Consider the following 24,185-nt stretch of genomic DNA (forward strand, 5'->3'; position numbering starts at 1 on the left):
ACCGTCGTTTCCTGCCCAAGGCCGCCCATCACCAGTCCATTTTGAACGCGTGCTTGTCTGGCCCCAAAACTAAGGATACACGAGAGATCGTGTGGTCTGAAGAGGCTACCCGCGCGTTTGACAAATCTCGTCAACAACTGGCCGACGCTACACTCTTGGCATTCCCTCTGCAAGATGCACCCCCAGCCGTTTTTGTTGATGAATCTGATATCGCAGTAGGTGCTGCCCTTCACCAAAAGGTGGATCAAGTTTGGCAGCCGTTGAGCTTCTTCTCGAAGCAGTTGAATTCCACTTAACGGAACTACAGTACCTACGATCACGAACTGCTCGCCGCGTACTTGAACATAAAATACTTCCGTTTCTCCCTAAAAGGCAGGCCGTTCACAGTGTTCACGGACATAGGCCTCTCACGTATGCTTTGAAACAGAAGCCCGACAAAGCGTCCCCTCGTTAGCTTCGACATCTGAGCTTTATAAACCAGTTTACGTCAGACATCCAGCACGTGTCCGGCAAGGACAACATAGTTGCTGACGCTTTGTCTCGTGTCTCCGAGGTTATCATCCCCGCCTCACTCGATTTCTCGGCTATTGCCAAGGCGCAGGAGGATGACACAGTACTTCAGAGCCTCAAATCCAACCCCAAATACAAATTTCGGGAGTTGCCCATCTTCGGCTCAAACCTCTCTCTCTGCTGCGAAGACTCGGAAAAGGGACCTCGGCCATACATTCCGGCCTCCTTTCGCAAGGAAGTGTTCCACGCAGTTCACGACTTAGCGCATCCAGGCATCAGGACAACAAATCGGCTAGCCACCGAGAAATACTTCTGACCCTCTATGAATAAGGATGTCAATTCCTGGGCCACAGAGAGCATCGCATGCCAGAAGTGTAAAGTCTCCAGGCATGTAAGGAAAGAAGTGGGCTCATTCCCCCGCACTACCAAGCGGTTCCACACAATACACCTCGACATAGTAGGGCCTTTGCGAGACTCGCACGGTTATAGGTATTGTCTCACAATCATCGACAGGTTTACGCGGTGGCCTGAGGCAATACCTCTGCAAGATATTACGGCGCAAGCATGTGCCGAAGCCCTCTGTCGAGAGTGGATACCTCGCTTTGGCGTCCCTGCAGTGGTCATCACTGACCAGGGAATGCAATTTGAGTCCACTCTTTTCTCCGAGTTAGGCAAACTCCTTGGTTTTAAACGCCAGCGGACTACTGCATACCACCCGCAATCCAATGGGATACTAGAACGTTGGCACCGGACGCTGAAAGCCGCCATTATGGCACGCGACGATCCGTCCTGGTCCCAAGTCTTGCCTCTCGTCCTACTCGGCCTACGTACAACCCGCCGGGAGGAATTTGCTGCCAGCCCCGCGGAGCTAGTATACGGGGAGAACCCGAGACTTCCAAGCGATCCGGTCTTCGACAAGAGATCGGATCTCACAGAGTCGGGGTTGGTGCGTCTGCTGAGGGACAATCTCCGACGCATAAAGGCCACACCACCCACCCGACACTCGTCCACACCTGCCTGTTCGCCCAAGGAGCTGGACACGTGCACGCACGTTCTGGTCAGGACGGATGCCGTCCGGAAGCCGCTGCAGCCTCCATATGAGGGCCCGTACCGCGTTCTCGAGCGGGAAGAACATTTCTTCCAGCTCGAGATCGGTGGACACAGGAAGGCGGTCTCTCTGTCCAGGCTGAAACCCGTGTCCGCCCCGAAGCAGCGTCGTGTCCGTTTTGTGGATTGACGGTGAACGAAGTTCCGGGATCAGTCGCCGAAACCCCTAGGTTTCATCTGGGGGCGGAGTGATGTGGCGTGGCAGGATTCGCAGCATTCGAAATTTATTTCGAATGTTGCGAATGCGAACAAATAGATGGCGCGGAACTATCCACTTTGTAGAGCTCGCCACGGGAGTGGAGGACTAGCGAGGAAAGTGTGCCATGAGTTAGGGGCAGAAAGAAACACATGAAGCGGTGTGAACGATGTACCTAAAAATTGTGGTTTGCAAAGAAATGGACTATTTTAGTTAAAAAGTCACCCCCGAGTAGGATTCGCTCCTCTATGCACAAGATAGCGTCCTCCAGAGGATCAAGCCTGCGTTGAAAGTCCGAAATCGTCTCATTCGGCGTAAGGTAGACACTGAAAAACGGTATCCTTAAACATCGAATCCAGAAAAAGCCGCCCCCTCGGCCTTGGGCAAGAGCTCTAAGGAGGGGACTGTCTCGAACCCAGATTATGTGTGAAGGTGTCATGAAGCTGGGTCCTTATTTTAGTACTGCCCACTGATGAGCACTAAATCAGCTTTGGTCTCCGCAACTCGTGGGCGGTTGCCCTCCGGTGCATACTGATCTCTTGGACGAGAATAGCATGAACCGCGTCCTAGTCCTTTCCAATTCTATTCTGAAGACTGAACACCGCCCCAAGCTCGCAGTGTGTGCAGCGTTCTTATCAGACGCGCCACGGTCCCTGCATAGGACGCAGCTCTCCTTTTCGTTGCAGGGTGCCTGCCTGTCTGACTGAACTTGCGGCATGTTGGCCTTTTGTCAGGTCCCGGACGGGTTGTAAAGGTGTGCCCATAATCCAAACATCAGTAACATTTCGCTGGGGCGGCTCAAATTCCTATCCTACCCACTACCCAAACTTACCCGCCCCCCTCTTCCCCCCTTCTCTCCAAGCTTACTCTCTTATTGCTCTGCAACTTTCACCACAGAGAGTTTTTGGCGTTTGGGAATTCGTAATCCGGACATTGGTTACCTCCGCACATTCGCCTTTGGCGACCTCTTTTACCCCGTTCTTTTCGGTGAGGCAGTCAAGGTACCAGATTTTGAGAGAGTACGTGGGTTCCAAAGTTTTCCCTCTCAGAAACCCGTTGACTGATTCACAGAACGTAACTTAATTTGTTGTCCTCGGGCTTAATTCGACTAGGACTTCACCGCCCTTCGTTTTTCGAGTGGAAATTACTTCTACTTCGCTATTTTGAAGCTTGATTTTGTAACGAATTTCAATGAGGACTTTAGCAAAAGTCCTGACTTCCGCCGGCTTAATAAGCTGGTCCGTCTTCTTCTCTCCACGTTTTCTTTTGGTGTTAAATCCTTTGTATGCCTTAATTTAGAGCAGAAGGTTTTCTGATGATGCGACGTGTTGTCTTTTGTCCCTCTTCGCCTCTTCTCTCCTTTTGAGCCCTGGAAAGTACCTGAGTGAAGTCTTCTTCAAATGCCCTTTCCTCATTTCGTTTTTTCCCCAGTTCGCTTTGCAATGGGCTGTCTGCCATCCGTTTGGCGCTCGCGGTATTGGGAGGCGTGGTTGTTTCTGCTTCCCGCGGATTTCCTCTCACTCTCGATGTCTGCCTATAAGAAATTCTGTTCAGGAGCTCCTTCAGCTCCATCAGTCCGTTTTGCCCTCCTTTGCTGACGTTTTTCTGGAGGAACGTCGCAGATCGGATGTGCTTCACAGCAGCCGCACATTTCTTAACACGCCTTTCCTCTTTATCTTCTGCGAAAGTAGTCGACAGCGCTCCCACTCGGATTATGTTCGTAACAACTACCTTGACAGAGATAGGCTCACATCACGGAGTTGCCGGAAGCTCTGGAGACTTGCAGCGTGTTCCGGGGTGTATCGAATCTTTCTCCAGGCTGCCGCCTCGGACGCATGTATTATGCCAGCTAGGGGGTCAGAATTACTTGCTCGGGCACCTTGGGGACGCCACTCCCCCTATCGTAAGCGACCCGTTAACGATCGTTGACGAGCGCTGAGGGACACAAAAAATTAGCGTACTTTTTCGTAACGGGATTCGAAACAGAATGGAGGATGGAAATAATAACGTCTTTGCTCCCAAGCATTGGAGTACGTACTAGTGTGATATTGTTAACTCTCGTCTAAGGGAGGACTGCCCGTTTATATTTATATAGGTTTGTTCCTTTTTGGGTGTATATTGCGAAGTAAAGTTTGCAAGATACGAGTTGTATCAGGAACCCTACCTTTTCCTTTAAATTAGCTGCCCAAGAAGATCTCTAGTAGGTGTTGACCACTATTCATTTAGTAGTCAAATCTCAGGGTCTTATCCGCTTATATTTCATTGCAGCCCTTGTCAATTATGCAAGAGTATGAATATTATCTGATTATCACAGAAGTTGGCCATTTCGCGAAGGCATGCACCAGCGGCATTGATCGGTCCGATCAATGCAGAAGGTGTGGGGAGAAAGGCCATATTGTCAAAGCGTGCAATAGGGACCCTAAATGCTTGTTGTGCGAAGGAAGTGGGGGACGGGATTATCGGCATATTGCCGGAAGTGGTAAATACCCGGAATTTAGGAAGGCGCTGACTTCAATGAAAAAATGAGGTTTATACAAATAAACCTCAATCATTGAAGGGTCGCTCAAGATTTACTCGAGCAGACCATCTACGAATCCGAGGTGGAAATTGCCATTATTAGCCAACCCTATAGAAACCGTCACGGTGGGGTGGGGGTTACAGATTCGTCTGGTGGAGCGGGGATATGGGCATGTGGTCGACAAGCGATACAATGTACTGGGAACCAGACATACAGCGGCTTTGTGTGGGCGAAAATAAACGGGGTATATGTGTACAGCTGTTACGCCCCACCAAACCTGACACCCCCCGAATTCGAGGAAATGCTTGACAGTCTTGTTCTCGACGCAAGGGGTCGTAGTCCAAGGGTGATTGCTGGTGACTTCAATGCTTGGGCCCTAGAGTGGGGTAGTAGAGAGACGAATGCAAGGGGCCGCAGTCTATTAGACGCTTTTGCACAGTTAGATGTCGTTCTGGCCAACGAAGGATATGTAAACACTTTCCAGAAAGGGGGGTCTACCTCAATCGTAGACCTAAATTTTGTCAGCCCTGCACTGGCACGTGGTATGCCCTGGTGCGTCAGCAAGCACTACACCCACAGCGATCACCAGGCAATCTTCTTTGGGCTATGGGTGGAGTCACCGGGCATAAGCCCATCATGCCTGAAACCGAGAAAGAGGTCAGGTTGGTCCGCTAAAGCTCTAGATGAGCAGACCTTCATGGAGGTGTGGTTAGACCAGCCTAATAAAGCAGGCGCCTCTACGGAAAGAGCTGCCCATGTGGCCAATGCATCGCCGAAGCGTGTGACGCGTCCATGCCGAGGAGGTGCTCATTCCCCAATAGAAGACCAAACTACTGGTGGAATGCTGAACTGGCCATCCTTCGCTCAGCCTGTCACCGAGCCAGAAGAGCGGCTCAAAGAGCGGTAGGCAGAGTCGACTAAGGGCAAAAAAAACACGCCTATAAGGAAGCCCGCAAAGCCCTCAAGCTCGCCATCCAACGGAGCAAGAGGGAATGCTTTAAGGAGCTCTGTTTAGAAGCGGACGTAAACCCGTGGGGGAGCGCCTATAGAATCGTGATGGGGCGATTCAGAAGCCGATCATCTCCGCAGATCACGTGCACTTCACTCTTGCTAAAAATTATCCAGGGGTTATTCCCACAGCAAGAGGAGGGCATAGACAGCTTCCAGCGACCTCTGGATGACACGGCAATACCGCCAGTCACCAGTGACGAGTTGCTGGAGATCTGCGCTAGGATAGGAGATAACAAAGCTCCGGGTCTAGATGGCGTGCCGAATAAGGCCCTTAAGCTTGCCATGAAATACAGACCGGACATGTTCGTTGAGTTGTTCGAAGCGTGCATGTCCGAGGGGATATTTCCTGCATCATGGAAACGACAGAAGTTGGTGCTACTGCCTAAGGCTGGCAAACCTCCAGGTGAGCCAACCTCCTACAGACCCATTTGTCTTTTGGACACTGTGGGCAAAATGCTAGAGCGAGTAATCTATAATAGATTACTCCCGGTTGTTGAGAGCCAGGGAGGTCTCTCAGATCGGCAGTATGGGTTCCGTAAAGCCAGATCAACCATTGATGCCATCAAAATGATCACTGGCTTGGCCGAAAATGCAATCCACGGAAAGGGCAATACTAGCAAATATTGCATAGTAGTGACCCTGGATGTGAGAAATGCATTCAATTCGGCCAATTGGAAGCTAACACGGGAATCTCTGGCGAAGATTGGTATTCCTGCTTATCTTGCAGCTATTGTTAACAGCTATTTACAAGAACGGAGGCTTTGGTATGACACCGATGACGGACCCCAGGAGTACGTTGTCTCTGCGTGTGTCCCACAGGGCTCCGTACTGGGCCCACTACTGTGGAACATCATGTACAACGATGTTCTTAATCTTTCCCTTCCGGAGGAGGCCACGTTGATATAGCGCTGGTAGTTGTCGCAAAGCATCTCGAAGATGCTGAGTTATACTCATGCGAAGCGATCAGTGCTGTTAGGGGTTGGCTAGAGAGTTCTGGTCTGACACTTGCGGAGGAAAAAATGGAAGCGGTCCTCATCACCAAGCGCCGTAAAAGAAATTTTGCCTGCATTCAAATTGGGAATCATATTATCACTTCTAAGCCTGCGATCAAATACTTGGGAGTGATGATAGATGGGAAGCTTAGCTATAAGCCACACGTGCAGTATGTCTACAACAAAGCATCCACTGCGAGTGTGGCCCTGGCAAGAATGATGCCTAACGTGGGAGGGCTATGACATGCTTCCAGGTTGCTTATAGCTAGGGTAGTGAGTTCGATCCTGCTCTATGCAGCTCCAGTTTGGGAAAAGGCATTGCAGGTTACATCTAACGCTGACAAACTGAGTTCAGTCTACAGAAGAACAGCCCTAAGGGTGTGTTCGGCATTCAGGACTGTCTCAGATGATGCAGCATTCGTCGTCTCTGGAATGATGCCCATTGACATTTTGGCAGATGAGATGACGAATATATACAGTGCAAAGTCTATCTCTCCTTTATCGCAGACGAGGAACGCCGAAAGGGAGAGATCTTTAAATAGATGGCAAGAGCGTTGGGAACGCTCGGGAAAGGGTCATCAAGGCTCATCCGTGGCATCAAGGAGTCGTTAGAGAGACGGCACGGTGAGATTAATTATAATCTTACTCAGTTTCTCACGGGGCATGGAGGATATCGCCAGTACCTGTTCAGGTTTAAACTAGATACCTCACCCGATTGTCCGAAGTGCGATGGAGTCCCAGAGGAACCAGAGCATGTATTCTTCCACTGCCCAAGGTTTGTGGAGGAAAGGAAGAACCTGGAGGAGACTCTAGGAGAGGTGCTCGTACCAGAGAATCTGGTGCGAAGAATGCTAGCATGTCAGGAAGACTGGTATTCGATCAACTCCATGGTCGTATCTATAGCGCGGTTACGTACGCCGCGTAGAGACGAAAGGGCACCAAGCTAAAATGAGCTGACTCCGCCCCGTGATGTAATACCGTACGGTGGTTCCACGGGGCTTGGGGGGAGTCGGGGCTGGCGTGTCCAGGCCAGTGTCTTTTGAAGATTTCCACCTCCTCAAAAAAAAAAGCCCTTGAAACTGTTCATTCAATTGTGCAAGGAATATAAATATTATCTGATTATCACAGAAGTTTCTGCAGTATTTTACCGACGTGAGTAAATTAGTGTCCAATTATCATTCTATAATTTAATTAAGTGGTTCAGCTTGGATAGAGCATCTTTGCTGGAATTGAATCGATCCAACCCAGTGAACTAGCTCTAGTTTAGGCTCGAGTTTCGCAATGAGATCTGTCTCAGTAAGACAATAGAATTTTGCAATTAAAAGCGCTACCGTTCGGATTCGCAGAGTATATAGATACCATATGCATCATATTAGCACATATGTCTGTATGGGAACTTTCCTATTATCTCAGACCATACCGAGAAGAGAGTAAGCGCTAAAAGAGATATTCTGTGTCAAAGGATAATCATGATATTTAGTTATGTGTAATAATACCGAATTATACTGTGCGGGTGTGCAATAGTGTTAGCGCTAGTGCAATGTAGACTTACATACAATATCTGAAATATTCTGTGTTGTGATGAGCAGTGGCGTACGGTGTCACCTTCTGTATCAAAGTGCCGATTGGAGATATACTTATATCAGTCTCGTAGCTAGTGGTGATTACTACAGATATAATGTATTTGGTGACAGTCTGAAGAGCACTCAACAGTATTCGTATTGATTTAAAAGCAACCACAAAGTACACACTACGCGTAGTGTGATTCGTAGTATTTACCGTGGCCTGTTGCAATCGTACTACGAATAGTCTGTTGTGATGTTTTGTTAAAAATTTGATTCAGTTCTTGCTATTTCGATAAGTCTACTACTCGTAACGAATTCAAATTTAAACGCATCTAAGCGAGAAAATTCGAGCTTATGAAACTAAAGATACATTTCGCTGAAATACTTGAAATTATTGAAAATATAGTTGGAAAATCATAAGAAAAATTTCACTAGCTTCGCGTGATTGGGAACAGGACCGTGCACTCAATTGAAATTCGAAACAATCACCAATCAAATGGTATTTGCAACGAAATAAGTTACCTGGCACCATCCCCTCGTCCTATTCATTCGCAATTGCTTAACTTAAATATCACATCCACGCTCCTCGTGGTTGACCAGTAAAATTCTAATATCGATATCGGTTCCCAACGAATTGTGTGAATTCCAATCGGTTTGTTCGATGTGAGATAATATTTTCGTGGATAATGGAATTGGTTTCGTTACCGCAAGTGATGTAATCTAGAACAGAGTCAAGAATCTGGGATTGCTATTAAAACCAGCAATTATTCCGCAGAATATCATTATTTCTGGTGACGTTGAATTGCATGTGTGACAATTAAAGTGTTTGGTGAATTTGGAAAAAAATTTGTTGATGAACCTCGCCTGATTGGGGGTGAATTTCGAACGGTTGAGTGTTATTGGTTATATGTGCCAGGACCAGTGTTAGATTTTATAATAAGCTGATCAGTCATTTGAATAATATCAACTACAATATTACAAAAGGTAATTTGAATTATAGAAGACCGAAATGTGGGTGAATAATTTAGGAGTATCATTTTTAACATTTAGTGTAAAGCAAAATTTTATTAAAATTGGTTCAACATCCTTCTGTCTGTCACACATGCTTTTCTCAGAAACGGCTATACCGACTCACAGGAACTTTGGTGGGAAGGTAGAAACTGTAAACGCCCGCACATATAATGGGTTGTATCCTTGCACGTTGGGTTTAAGGAAGGGGGGGGGGGGGTGATACCTATATATGCAAAAGGGGATGTAAAATCTGTTTCACCCAATATATTCATATGGGGTATCAAATGAAAGGCCTCGATTTGTACTTCCCACAGCTGGTCTTAGTTTTGACATTTGCTGGAAAGGCGGGGAGTGCGGGGGTTGGGATATGATCATTATTTTCACTTTTTAGAAGCAACCCAACCGAAAAATCAAAAAGAAAACACTAAGTTGCCGTTGTGCCGTGTCCAAGCGTCAAAATATTCTCCATATCTACTCAAATTAAGTTAATAATAGCATATTATGCAAATCGACTAGAAATGCCATTTAAGAAAGTGACAGATAAAGCAGCTTAATCTAAAGTGGCTCCTTTATATATAATCGCAAACACGTCATGAGTGGCAATTACGTCTAAGTAAAATCCGCCTTTGTATTCATATATCACTTCTGGCCGTTTTCGGTCACGCTGCTCTCAAGGGAGAGTTTAGACAGCGTCTGATGATTTTCTCCTGCCCCGGGAAAAATTGTCAGTCATTTTTTTGAAAATTTGGTTATTTAACCCAAAAAATAAGGGTCCGTGGACTACAAATGTGAAAGAAAGTTTTCTTCCCAATTGGTCCAGTCCGATATCAATGCGTTTCGGAACAGTGTGTTGGACTTCCACAACATTACGCCGTCGGACTACTAACTAAACACCTCCCAGCCATCAGAGAACTAGTCTGGAACCGTTTGATATATTACTACAGGCTTGACCTTCAGCTCTCCCGGGTTTGGGAGCCTTCAAATCAGGGGATTCAATTCTCCAACGGGAAGGGAGGAAGATTAGCTTAGGTCCCTCCGGTCCGGTCCCTCCACAGGTCGAGTTCAATCTTCTTAGCAATAGGAAGAGCCCGAATATAATGCACAACATGACTAAATCTTCCAATGCTCCTCATCATCTCTCTGACAATGTTGTCTGGAGAGAGCTTTCCTGTGTCTGAGCAGGGATCGGGTTTTCAGATAATCCTCCAATATCCGGAAGAGATAGCCCGTGGAATGAGTTTCCTAATGTGTCTAGCGTATCTGTCAATCTTACGCAATTGAAGGCATTTCCGATATCAAGCGTTATGAGAAGCATTATCCGTCAAGATCGGCGGCTGTGTGCCTTGGGACGACGAACCACATCTATGACGTCCATAACAGCCTTCATTGTGGATCTCTGAACCCGAACTGTTTTGGGGATAAGTCCCCGGCAGCGCGAATCGCTTCAGCGAGTCTACTCTTGATGAGCGTTTCAAGCATACACAGTGGTCGGTATGCAGCTCTGGGCCTCCTTTTTCCTTGCTGAACGAGCAGTGCATGTCTCGCTTCCCTCCAGCGACAAGGAAAAATTCCCTCCTTCAAGCAAGCATTCAACGACCCGAGCACAAGTTTGGCCGTGGGTGGAACACCAGTTTGCAAACTTCCGCCGGGATAGCGTCAGGACCTGCCGCCTTCTTGTTTTTCATGTTGAGAACCGTTTCTTCGAGCTCTATCATTGTGAAAAGGGGACAATTCTCGACGCTTTCGCGCTATTAACATCAACCTGTGCGGGATGTCTGGCGAATAACTCCTGCATAATGCGGCCCATCTGGCCGGCACTTAGTATACCGGGTTTCCGCGGAGACCCGATTTTCCGGATGAAAAGTTTATAGCCATCTCATTCATCTCGTTGATCAAGTTCTATCAGCCGTGAGCTTTGCTTCTATCTATCATATTGCGGAGCTACCCTTTTGCTGATCGTTGCCTTTATGGCCTCATCGCTGGGGTATAAACGTTGTGCCAAATGGCGGAGCTTATGACACTCCCTTCGTAGGTCGGCAATTTCTGCCGTCCACCATCATGCCTCATGCGCTGTTGTTATCACGTTCATCATCTCCCCCCACTATAAAGCGTCCTCTAGCTCAGTTCCGCCTGTTTCAAGAGTTTCGACGAACTTCCCGAAGTTCACTTCGCGATATTCCACCGGCAGGGGAACCCCGGGTTGGTGCACGGTGGCAAAAACCGTCAACTTCTTCCAACGCGATGTACTGATGATCACTTGCCGAAAAGTCTTTCAAGACTCGACACCGGTGGTGCCAGAGATTCCATATCAAAAGTGGATCAAGGAACGTCACTCAAGGATGCTCCCTTCCCAGCCTAGGCACCGAAACGTTGGCGTGAATCTGAGTCTGGCTGAGGCATGCCCCATTGAAAGTCCCTAGCATTAAGATCGCCGCCTACCAGGATTCGCCCCTCCGAGCCCAAAACGGTCACCGAAAATTCAGCGTCGTCTCATTTGATTAGCGGTTGCGAATCATGCCATTCGCGCCCTAGTCCTTTCTAGTTCCGCCCTAAAGATTGGACACCGTCCCGAATCCACAGCGTATCCGATGCTATCACCAGGGGCATCACGATCCTTGCAGTGAACGAAACTTTCGCTTTCATTGCAGGTTGGTGACTTACCTGACAGCATCTGTGGTATGTTGTCCTCCTGTCGGATCCTGACGCCTGTAGTATGGAGATTATCCACATTGGTACCCTGTATACTATCCATCTAATTTTGATTTTCCCGATGCTAAGGAGTTTCCTCCCATATGGCTCGGGGACTTCCACCACAGGGACTGTTTGGCCTCGAGCATTTACAGAGGTGACACCTACCCGTGCATTGGTTATCTCTGGACGGCCACGTTTTATGGTCTTCCGCACCTCGACCATTTGTGTGAGGTAGTCGAGATCTCGGCTTTCTAGAAAGCACATAGGCGCCGGACTAGAAACAAGAGGGTTCCCCCCTAGTAACCCATTGACCGCTTCGCAGAACGTACTCTTGCTAGTTATCTTAGGACCTAGTTCGACGTGGACTCCGCCGCCCTTCATTTTTCGTATGGAAGACACTTCCACTCCGTTGTTTTTGGGTTTCATTCTGCAGCGGATTTCACTAAGGACTTCCTTAAATGTCTTGCCTCCGTTGGCTTAATGAGCAGAGCCGATGGTTCTGGTTCTTTTCGGTTTCTGGGTTGTGGTTTGTAGCCTCTTCGTCTTTGGACAGATGGGTCGCGGGCGGTGTAGCCAGTTATTTTATTTTATCTGTCTTTGGCTTCTTTTCTTCGGGCCCTGGAAACTACTTGGATAAAGTCTCCCTCAGACACGTCTTCCTCTTTCCGCTTTTTTCTCAGTTCGCTTTGCAGTTGGTTCCCTGCGATCCGTTTGGCGCTAGTGTCTTCCGCTGCTCTTCATATTCACCTGTATGAGGAGATGCGGTCCAGTAGTTCCTCCATCAGCCCGTTTGACCCCTTTGCTGATGTTCCTGTGGAGGAACATTGCCGACTGCATACGCTCCATCACTGCCGTGCATTTCCTCTTCGGTTCAACTTGGTTCCTGTTCGAATCCACTTGCTCGGGGCCAGCGATTCTGATTGCGCTTTTTCGGAGCAGAGTCCCTATATCACTAGCGCATCGTTAAGAACGGATGTACTTTCGGGGACACTACACCTACCTTAGCTCCATGTGTCCTAAGCTACGCTTAGCTGATCTCGGAACTCACGAGCAGATCATTGCTTGATCGGGGCAACGCGGTCTACTAACACCAGTTCAATGCACACTACCCGACCAGGGTCCTGAAAAGGGCTGGCTCCTGATACACGTCACATTTACTACCTTGACAGAGCTATAGTCACATCACTCCGTCGTCGTCGATAACGAGCTGTCGACGACTTCGGGAACTCCCAGTGTGTTGGTAGTTTAAATTGAAGGAAGTAGCGCCTAAAGGGACGCTGCATAGCGAACCAAAAGGCACGCTTGGAAGGACTCTACTCAGAGATGAACATAAGTTTTTTTTATGTATTTCTTGGGAGTTATAACAGGACTACTCAAAAGCCATATGTTTCCGTGAATCACGTGGACTAATCTCCTGCTAAAAATCATTTAAGAATTGTTTCTTTAGCCAAGAGGATATCGTGGTTGTCATCAGAGATGAGATGGGTACTACCCATAGGAATCAGAGAATAGCTATTGGAAATTTGCAGTACAATATGCAAAACCGAAGTTTTGGATCCGGGAGGCGAATGTAATAAGGTTTTCCAGCCCGTGGTAAAGGCAAGGATGGAAACCTTTACTGAGCTGTGCGAAGCATGCATTGCAGAGTGCAGCATAATGGAAGTGATAGTAACTTCTTTTGTGTTCTCGGCATCCACCCATATGAAATAAGGCTTTGGAACGACATTAATGATGGAATCAAAGAGCTTTAACTCCTTAGGTACTTCATTATTGTGGAACGTTATGTACAATCAACAAGAAGATAACACCGTAGGTAGCATCCGTTGTGATGACAAAAATTTAACCAGATCTTGGAGTATAAGAATTATCAAACATACAGTGACAGTAAGGACGAGGTGAGGATGAAACTGTACGCAGGAAGTGTGCAGTATGCTTGCAAATAGGTTACCCAGGCTTGATGAAAGGAGGGAGGATGGCCCGCCATGCTATTAACATAGTATGCTGGTTCCAAGCCCAGGTAAAGGAGGAGGGTTTGGGGCAATGTACTCTGTACTATCCTCAGTAAAACAAAAATAAAATGCTGAGATTAGGGAAAGAGCTATGCTAAATCCTACCTGATTTCTCTTGGTGACAGGCCCCGCGACAGGTCGACCAAGAAAATGCATAGAATGTCGTTACAAACATGATGATCGGATTGAGTCACAAGCCTCGGAGAAATGCTAGGGCGTCCACCTCAGTCGACGCGGCAGGACGGGCCCCGGTCTTGTCGAGAAATGGGCAAGGGTTCTTGACGCATGGACGGCGTCAGGACGTAAGCAAGTTAGTCCGCACACAACGAACAAAACAAATACGTGTCTGCACGCTAAATGTTGGTACCCTAACTGGAAAGACCGAGGAACTCGCAAGAGCCCTTCGGAAAAGGTGCATTGACATCTGCGCTCTGCAAGAAACTCGATGGTCTGGTGCCAAAAGCTGCGACATTGAACGCGAACGCGATAAAAATGGCTACAAACTTCTCTATTTTCGTAACCCACATACTCAATATGGTGTTGGCATTGCCATCTCCGAGGGTTTCCGTGATGCCATTAAAGAAGTCGAACGATTTGATCATCGGCTAATGAAGCTCACCATTATATCAGCTGATCGCACTATTCACTTCTTCACCGCGTATGCACCACAGACAGGTCGACCTGATGCCGAAAAAGATGCCTTCTGGCAACTTCTCGATGACTTGTCTCGTGCCTACTGACGATTACATAATCATTGCCAGCGACCTTAATGGTCATGTGGATGAAAAGGCAGACGGTAACAGGTGCCATGGGGGAAAGGGGTTCGGAGCGCGCAATGAGGGTGGCGAGCGTATAATCGATTTTGCGGACACCCATGACCTTGTACTTATGAATACATGGTTCATCAAACGATTGTCTCATCTTCCCACAGTGGGAACAATAAAACGCAAATCGACTATATTCTCATAAGACGCCAATACTTTATCACTGTCACTGATTGCAAAGTCGTTCCCTATGAGACCATCGCACCTCAACATCGGCCGTGGATTGCTGTCCTGCGAATTAAGCCACCGATAAAACAGCGTGAGGAACGCACTGGTCCGTCGCGCATTAAATGGTGGCGATTTGGTGAGAAGAAAGAAGAAACGGTCTCACTCATACGATTGCCAACCATTACGAGTGTGGAAGAATCATGGAACCAAATGAAAGACACGATCCACAAAGTGGCCTCTGCAACCCTCGGAGTCACCAAGCCGGGTAAGCGGTACATCAACCGAGATACTTGGCTTTGGAATGATGATGCTGAAATGGAGGTCCGTGAAAAGAAACGCCTCTACCACAAATTTCTCGACGATAAAAGACCTGCTAATTGGCAAATTTATAAGAATGCCAACCGGGAAGCAAAGAAAGCGGTCGCTGTCACCCGAGCGAACTATTTCAAAAATCTTTACGATAAACTGGACACTCGGGATGGCGAGAGAGATCTGTATCGGCTTGCTAAAAGCCGTGATGAACGCATACAGGATATCGAACACTTCTGTTGTGTTAATGACAAGAACGGTACTTTGCTTACCAACCGCCGAGCTGCAACGGATAGATGGCGAGAATGCTTCGAGCATGTTTCAAGTGAAGAATTTCCTCATCCTCCACTTCCACAATCATTGCCGACATTTGGACCAGTTCCAGCAGTCAGCGCAACTGAAGTCGAGGAGGCAATAAAACAAATTAAATCGGGGAAAGCAACAGGACCTGACGACATCGCATCTGAGCTCTGGAAAGCGAAGAGCTGGGACCCAACACTGTGGCTCAGTGAATTCTTTAACCGGGTTATTCAGGAAGGAAGATCACCATCTGACTGGCAAGAAAGTACCACTGTTCCAATATGGAAAAAGAAAGGTAGCCCAGCAGAATGTTCAAATTACCGTCCGATCCGGTTACTTTCCCATACCATGAAGATTTTTGAACGCATTCTTGACAACCGTATTCGCGAAATCGTTGAAATAACCGTGAATCAAGCCGGATTTGTCAAGAACTGCGGAACTACTGACACAATACATGCTGCGCGGTTACTCATGGAGAAACACCGTGAGAAGCATCGCCCTCTTTACATTGCCTTTCTGGATCTAGAGAAAGCGTTTGACCGTGTACCACACGAACTCATCTGGTATGCTTTACGACAACACTTCGTGCCAGAAGAACTCGTGCGCTGGGTTCAATTGCTCTACCACGATCCGAAAAGTAAAGTTCGAAGTATGGCGGGTGTATCAAAATCGCTTCGTGTCTCTGTTGGTGTTCATCAAGGAAGTGCCCTCTCACCACTCCTCTTTGTCCTTGTTATGGACGCCGTCACACGGGATATCCAACGTCCAGCGCCCTACACACTGCTTTATGCAGATGATGTTTTCCTAGCATCTGATAGCAAAAATGATCTCGAGTAACTTGTTCAAAAATGGAATGATCGTCTCATGCAACACGGTCTCAGATTGAATTTAAACAAAACTGAATTTTTGACGACCGATCACCATGAAACAGGCGCAATCACTGTCAGCGGCAGTGATCTGCCATATCAACGAACGTCTCAAATCTAAAATTTACCGCAATGTCGTCCGTCCAGTCGCTCTCTATGGTTCTGAGTGTTGGCCAACCATAAAAGACAATGAACGGCGTCTTGCGGTAATGGAGACGAAGATGCTACGTTGGACTAGTGGCGTGACACGTTTAGATCACATTCGAAATGAGGATATCCGCGAACGTTATGGGGTTGCACCGATCGTGGAAAAGTTGCGAGAGAGGCGTCTTCGATGGTATGGTCACGCAATTCGTGCAAACGAGAATTCACTTGCCAAGATTGGTCTGAACATCGAAGTCGATGGAAAACGACCAAAAGGCAGACCTAAGCAACGGTGGCTTGATACGCTGGATGGGGATTTGAAAGCCTCGAGATTGCACCCAGATCAGGCATTCGATAGAGCCAAATGGCGAAGCCGATCACGATGAGCTGACCCCGCTTGTGAACGGGGCAAAGAAGAAGAAGAAGATGAAAGGAGGGAGGTAAAAAAGAAGGGCTCGCATTATTTTTACCTCGGTACCGGGTTTTCTATCCACGGCCCTACCCAGGAGCATCATGTAAAGAATGAATATGGAAAGATTCAAATGCATTCGAGATTACGACGGTCTTGATCGGCCATAGGGGACCATGCCGCCAGGCTTGGCATACCCTACAATTAGCATTGCCAAAGCTGTGGAGAAGGGGGGAAACCCTCATGCACTTCTTCTGCGATTGCCCACCTCTAGTTAAAGTCAGACTACGGACACTGGATTAACCACTCTTTGGGGACCTCAGTGAGATTTCTAGTTGCGGGTGGGAGAGCTGTTTTCCTTCGTGAATGATACGAGCTGGCCCTGAAAATCTGAGCCAGTTGGACTCTGCCTCCTTGTTCTCATAACAGCAATCTCGGTCTTAGGACTTTGTGCATAAAAACGGCGCACTACAGCGCTAATTGGGCTCCTCGGAACGGTCACTGATACCTACCCCATGGAAAGATAAAACATCATCCTCTTGGGGGATGAATGTACTTAAACGAGAGCTGTGAAGAAAATTACTGGTGACAATGAATAGAATGATATAAGTCTACAAATCGCTTCGATGCTGGGTTTGAAATGATAAACCTCAGTTTCCTACTTAAATTCAGATAAGCCACTATTCGTCATTTCCCATGACTAATTTAGATTTCCTGTTGATCATTGCCATTTAATTAAAATCTACCAATAATCCACTGACCATTCTAATCACGGAAAATCCAAACAAGGCACAACACCCGGGATTACATTAATGCATTCTGAATTTTCCATTTAATTAAAATTGACATGCGTCGCCATACCTTGTTCTGATTATTTCCTTTCTCGCCGAAAGTTCTTAAGCCTCGTTCTTAACTAATTTTTAATTTTGTTCACCGACACTCCACCGTAATCACCGGAGCCAATAACCAAAGGCCCAAGTGCTAAGCTGCACCCAAATTACTTTGTCTTAAGAATATTTACTTTAATGACTTCTCGAAAGACGGCAATTCCATTTGGGACTTTTATCACTAAGCAAACGACGAAAATCAAATACATCAAAGAAGTCTTGAAATATTGTAAATCATGGGCCCAAATCAATGTTAAATTGGGTAATTGAATTGATTTACAATGGGCGATTATAAATAAAGTATGTGGCAAATAAACGGAGATAAGGAAGCATCAAATCAAAGCCGGGTGGTGGAAGAATCTTTGGGGCTGAAAATTTGGGCTTTGGGCTGGAAAACTTCCAGAGGAGGTAATAAAAATCAAGTGTGACGCGATAGAACATTTGCGAAGTTGTTATCCGCTCGCTAAGAACGTCATGGAATTTTGAAGCAATAAATCCATAAAATATGCCATTAAGGAGTGACTGCCTTTCATTTCCATCCACCTGTAGATAAGAAAGTTGATACGATTTGAAGCAACAAATGTTCTACAGCCAAACTAAATCCAAAGATTACGAACAATGCTTCCGAAAAACCTCCCCCGTAGCCAGGGGGACAGATAACGTGATTTTAGAATTTCACGGCGACATTGAATTGAATTGAATAGAATTATTTATCTTTTCGGCGCAAAATTAAATTCTAATCAAATTTTTTGTAAGGTTCTTAGGGAATTAGCTTGATACTCGTAGTAAGAGGGTGTCATATGGTTAATAATAACACCTGAAAATCCATATGACTTTTGAGTGTCAAAAATACTGCCGAACTGCTCCTATGTATATTAATTAATGATTTTTTTTTGGGGTTTTATATTTAGAATCGATTTATAATAATTCTGAGCGCTTAACTGTGCGTCAGAACATGGAAATGCAGTTCTGTATCGATTTCACTGGTGACAGTTTTAAGCTGGCTGGAGCTTATAAATCCCCAGAAATATTCTTACTAATTCTCATTTGATGAATTTGCTAGAGGCGTGCGTAGAAATGTTGTCATTTCAGGGATTCGTACTAATTATGATAATGCCAAAATGGGTTTATCGATGGTCAAAAGACCATCTTTCGTGGCGAAAAACAACCAAGAGGGAAGAGCTATCCCAAATACCTAAAAGGATGGCCACATCGACCGTGAAAGTCCGCCCACAAATCTCGCATTCGAAGCGGTTGTGCTAGCCAGGCTCGGGGGGTTTAGGGACGCTTGCGCATTTTAGTCCCTCACGTGTCATTGCACAAAATTCACGTGTCTCCTGCTGTGGGTGGGTCTGCATCGAATCCTGAAAAATAAATCAAACACGGGGATCCTCGTTCATCTATTGAAATACCAATAAGCGAGCTTGACCCAGAAGGATCCATGACGGGTCATATCCTCGATCCTTGTTTCTCCTGTCTCAGATGTGTAGTGCGGCGTGGCCTCTGAGGTTCCCGCAATACCTTGAGGTCTTCAGTCCACTAAAGCTAAAGAGGAGTAGAGGAAAAGGGATCCTCAATTCAAAAGGAAATTACTTCGGATTCATCCCCATATGCATCTGCCCGGCATCCTCAGATCTCAGACGAAGACACCTTGGCAAGGTTTTCTTCAATGAAGAATCTGCACACTCTCTGCATCTGGAAAATGTTTTCAGATTCGCTAAAGCCTGCGAACACCGTAGGCGGAAAGCCATTGAATAGACGATTTACGGGAATAGTACAATGGGCCTAACAATGGCCTGAGTTCTCTGAGCTGCGGTTCGCCCCAGTAAACTAAACTAAAAATATTGTGAATGCTGCTGCTTCGCCAACACCTACAGTTGTTAATCAGCGGAATCACCTATCAGCGATAAAATACATTTCCTAATTATGCAATTGCCTTCTTTTTCAGATGCGGCGATAAACACTTTGAAGCGAAGAATGAAAACAATATTGAGTCTGGCGTGTTGGAGGAATCCAGAATCAATTCGTTTTAGTTTGGAACTGCGACGATCTTAAAACATTGAACGCCTCCGCACATCGAGATACTGGGAAGACACTACCCTTCGTTTCGCGTTAAGCAAGCACGATCGCCGATCGTTCGCATTTCCGTAACCACCTCACACTTAGTATTTCCTCAGTGCATTAGCATCGATGTCTCCGCTTGTGTGAAGAACGTTTGGAGAACCGTCTTCCCAAATATATTAAAAGATCTGTTCTCTTTGTCAACCATACACTTTATTGCACAATATGACAGATGTCTCTAAGATTACCAATATGTTGAATTCACTACACTTTGTTAAATGCGTGCAATTCGACCTTTTGAATGAATGGCCCTTCGCTGGCTGGCGGACAAGATTAGAGTCCTTGTGACAAAATGTCATTATTGCATTTGTCACTCCAGCCTTCTGTCAGGTCGTCAGCTGTTGCCACGGCCATTCAATGCGGTGGCAGAGGTGAATTCTCGATTTCGTTCAGGTTCGCGCCTCCGATATGCGGCCACACACACAGAACAATAAGGAGCCCGAGCGGAGGAAACACGCTAGTCACGGCTGTCGTGGCCATCGCTACGCAAAACACCCGAAAATATCATTCGCATTACCTTCTAAGATTGCCTCTTCGTCCCGCTTTCATGATTTATCGTCATCGTCATTAGTATCCGATTTGTGCAAAACCTGAATGTTATTCTACTCCACGTTTCTTCAGAAGACTAAACACGTTCTTTCCCCTTTTTCGCATTTGGTGGCTTTGGAAATATTCCCAGAAAATTTGGATCCGAGACGTGTCCGCGGATGACAAGCAAAAACATATATTATCTACATCGAAAGATTTCATTTGAAGCTTTTATATTCACTATAAATTTAAATTTATCCAACCGTTTCACTATTATTTTCTCCTCGAATCACTAACATCAAAATAAGATGTCCAGCCTATCAGCGGTCTCCCTAATCAACCGGTCCCTGGTCCCGATAATCCTGTGCAAAAATGCATTTTCATTCGCCTCAACCAGACCAACCGTTAGGCATTCTGTCCGAAATATATGAACCGGTCAAGTATCAATGCAAAGCCGATGTTCCCTTTTGACCGATCATGTAATATTCGAACATGGTTATTATAGAGGGTGCGGCAGCATAACTTCCCTTTTTTAAAACTCAATAAAAACTATTGTATGCATCGGAAAATATTTATTTATTTTTTATAATGTAGGTACATGTCTAAAGTTTTTATTTACATTGTTTTGAAGATCAAATCTGTTAGGTGACGTCCCCCATTCTTCATACATTGCGTAAACCGATTTCTGGCGTTTGTCATGACTCTTGTTAGCATAGCAGGTGTTATGTTGGCAATTTCTTCTTGGATGTTGGTCTTGAAATCTTGTAGGGTTCTTGGACGGTTCATATAAACACGGGATTTCAAAAAACCCCATAGAAAAAAATCACAAGGGGACAGATCGGGAGAGCGTGCCGGCCATTCCAAATCGCCTCTAATTGAGATAAGGCGCTCTGGAAAGTGTTCCCTCAAAACAGCCATCGATGCTCTTGAAGTGTGTGCTGTTGCACCATCTTGTTGGAACCAAGTGTCCCCCAAATCCAAATTTTCTAGCTGTGGGAACAAAAAATTCTGTAGCATGTTTACACACCGGTCCGAATTCACTGTCACTGTAACCTCATTTTCCTCAAAAAACCAGGGACCAATAATTCCAACTGAGGAAATTGCACACCACACTGTGACTTTGGGTGAATGCAAAGGCTTTCGATGCAATTCTCGAGGGTTGGTGTTAGCCCAGTAGCGCATGTTTTGTTTGTTAACCGACCCACACAAATGAAAATGGGCTTCATCGCTAAAAAAAACAATAGCACCCTCGGGAACGAAATCAAGAAGAAGCTCACACGCGTTCATCCGAGAATTGAAGTCACGTTTTGAAAGTTTCTGCACTATCGCCATCTTATAAGGATGAAAATGAAGATCATCACGAAGAATTCTTCTCACAGAACGATCGGACAGTCCAAGAGCAGATGAGTGTTTGCGCGCAGAACGCCGTGGCGATCGCAACATTGACGCTCTCACTGCTTCAATGTTCTCAGGTGATCTAACGGGCCGAGGGACTCCAGTTCTTCCTTTTGTCGCACTTGCACTTTGTCTGAATGTAGTGACCCATGTAACAATTGATTTGCGGTCTGGGACGGGAGCCAACGGGGCTAAATTAAAGCGATTCCGAAATGCACGCTGTGTTGCAATAACCGAAAACCTCAACGGCAAAGGCACGCTCCTCACTATTCCAACACATGATGGCGACTGAACCGTGTCGGGACAAAACTTTACAGTATCCCCTCTTGAATGAGACCACTAGCGCTCCGCTATGACATCAACTAACTGAGTGGCGCGCATTTTAAAAAAAGAAGTTATGCTGCCGCACTCTATATACTAATTGACAATTTGTATATAAATATGTAAATGAGTTTTATACATTTTAGGGAAAGGTAAGAGGCGGTAGATTTCGATAAATGAAATGATTATTTTTTAAAATTTTAAATGGTTGAGAATATTACATATTAGAAGATGCATTCCTTGTTAAGGTTGTTTCTGAAAAAGGCAAAGGAAGCACTGCACCTGCGCAAAGATGCGGACCCTACAGCTTCTCTATTTTTCCATAATATTTTCCACTCGATCTGATTGCTTTATTTTTTCTGTAAAGAACTGTAAGTATATTTGTTTACTCTATTATGGTTTAAAGAATATTTTTTCAATGCGTTCGTCCTGGAGATAATTGCATCCAGACCAGCCCACTTACGTGTTTCCCTTCGCGGTGAGAATTGAACGTTATTTAATAAGCGTACAGAAATTTACAATTCAAATAAAAAAATAAATGGGGCAGAGTATCTATTTTATTTGCAATTCTAATCTGTGAATCTTTATCTATTTCTTTGTCATTCTATCTGCCTTACAGCAAAGGAAAACAAAAACAATCCAAGTTGAATTTTCCCATTTTCACCCCTATTGATTTACTAACCACACACAACAAATCGTAACTTCATTGATTGGAAGCGAAAGGATTTTCTTTCGACCACTCTTCGAGTTTAGTTTGTTCGTGTTTTTTCGATTTTTGCCAGTTGGTTATTGGTTGCTATCTACCCCTCAATGAGTTACAGACCGGTGGCTGCATGGCGTAGCTAGTAGTAGTAGTTTGTGACCTATCCACTGACATTTCCGCCTTTTCATCAGCACGTCTCTAGGTATGTGGTCCGTGTGCCGACAAAATTCTTTGTTCAAAATTGGGAAATGGCCGGTAGTTGGGAAGTGTTTTCGGTCGGACAGACTTTTCTAAAAAGACGCCAGCAAATGGGTGCTAATAGTCTGATAGAACTGGAGGAACTTCTAAGTCGCATTTGCTTCTACAGGCGGACATGGAAAGCAACAGGTGATGTGCGCAGCGCGGGCACTTTGCCCCTGCGAACCAATTCGGACCGAAGACAACAAATAAAGATACATTTTGTGACTCAGTCAAGAGATTACTGGGTGAGAAGGCTTTGGTTTCTAGCTTTGAACCAAAATGCTCTTTGGAAATTAGATTAAACCGTCTCACAGAGTAGACCAAAGTAAAATGGTCCATCACGCGCGAAAGTGCGGTTTTGTATCACCTCTTTGGATTTTCTAGGAGGAAATTTCTTAACAGCGGGAAAATCAGAATTGGTGGGCTAGTATCTAGGATATGAATTTGGGCCGCTCCCACCAAATGCTACAGATGTTTAGATTATGGGCACATGTCTGGTATTTACCGGCGACCTGACAGGAGGCCAATATGCCGCAGATGCTTGCAGGTAGGTCATAAAACGAATACTTGCAACGAAAAGGAGAGTTGCGTTCTTTGCAGGGTTTGTGTCGGGTCTGGTGAAAGCGTTGCATATACTGTGGGTTCGAGGCGGTGTCTAGTCTTTAGAGCGGAGCATGAAAGAGCGTTAACTTGAACTGTACAGATCAATATGAACCGAAGTACAACCATTCATGTTTTGCTAGCACAGTTCGCTGCAAAGTGAAAAGTGCTCAACAATGAACCATTGCGAAGCAAGGACCGAGCTGCATGACATCCCGACTTATCAGATACCGCTGCCATCTGGATTCGAGATGCTGCCCGCTGCTGGTTTTTGTTGTGATGATCGCGTCCGGTCTGTTTCGTTTGCAATCGTTTCTTACTTTTTACTCTAGTTCAAGTAGAGTCTTTAGTGAGGTTGGTGACCTTTCACGGATGGCCAGAGAGGTTCCCATCTTCTGCGCTAGTATCCGCTTCTTTTTTTTTGTTTTGTAATTCATTGGGGATATTGCACCTGCTTTTTGGGATCCCCATGAAGCTTATTGTGCGGTGTCTTATCATCTTCTTTGGCAAAGAGCCAAAGAACTTCTTTGTTTGTCAGAACTATATCCAACTGGGAGAATGCTTCTAACACGTATCGCCTCCTTGCGTTAGGCTCTTTGCTGCTCCACTCGATGGCATCATGCTTTTGGAACATACCGCGACATTCTCCCCAAGTGAGTTTATAACTTGGTTGCGGAGAGCCTTTGGTTTTCCCATGCTGGATTTTTCCAGCTCAAACATCTCCCTTTTTGGGTTCTCCGGATTTTGCAGAAATTTCCGC

At 45.9% G+C, this 24,185-nt stretch overlaps 1 protein-coding gene across 2 annotated transcripts in view; it reads left to right on the plus strand.

Annotated features, from left to right (window-relative positions):
- The first annotated feature begins 7,912 nt into the window (after nt 1-7,912).
- The window catches only part of LOC119659498 (G protein-activated inward rectifier potassium channel 3-like), a 55,280-nt gene continuing 39,007 nt past the window's right edge, over nt 7,913-24,185 (plus strand). Inside the window, exon 1 of one of the 2 annotated variants that reach the window (XM_038067622.1) lies at nt 7,913-8,883. The gene's annotated coding sequence lies outside the window, so the exon portion shown is untranslated. The remainder of the gene's footprint in view (nt 8,884-24,185) is intronic. The other variant, XR_005250352.1, reaches the window with a different exon arrangement.

Source organism: Hermetia illucens, chromosome 6 (assembly GCF_905115235.1).
Source record: "Hermetia illucens chromosome 6, iHerIll2.2.curated.20191125, whole genome shotgun sequence".
Taxonomy (NCBI): Eukaryota; Metazoa; Arthropoda; class Insecta; order Diptera; family Stratiomyidae; genus Hermetia; species Hermetia illucens.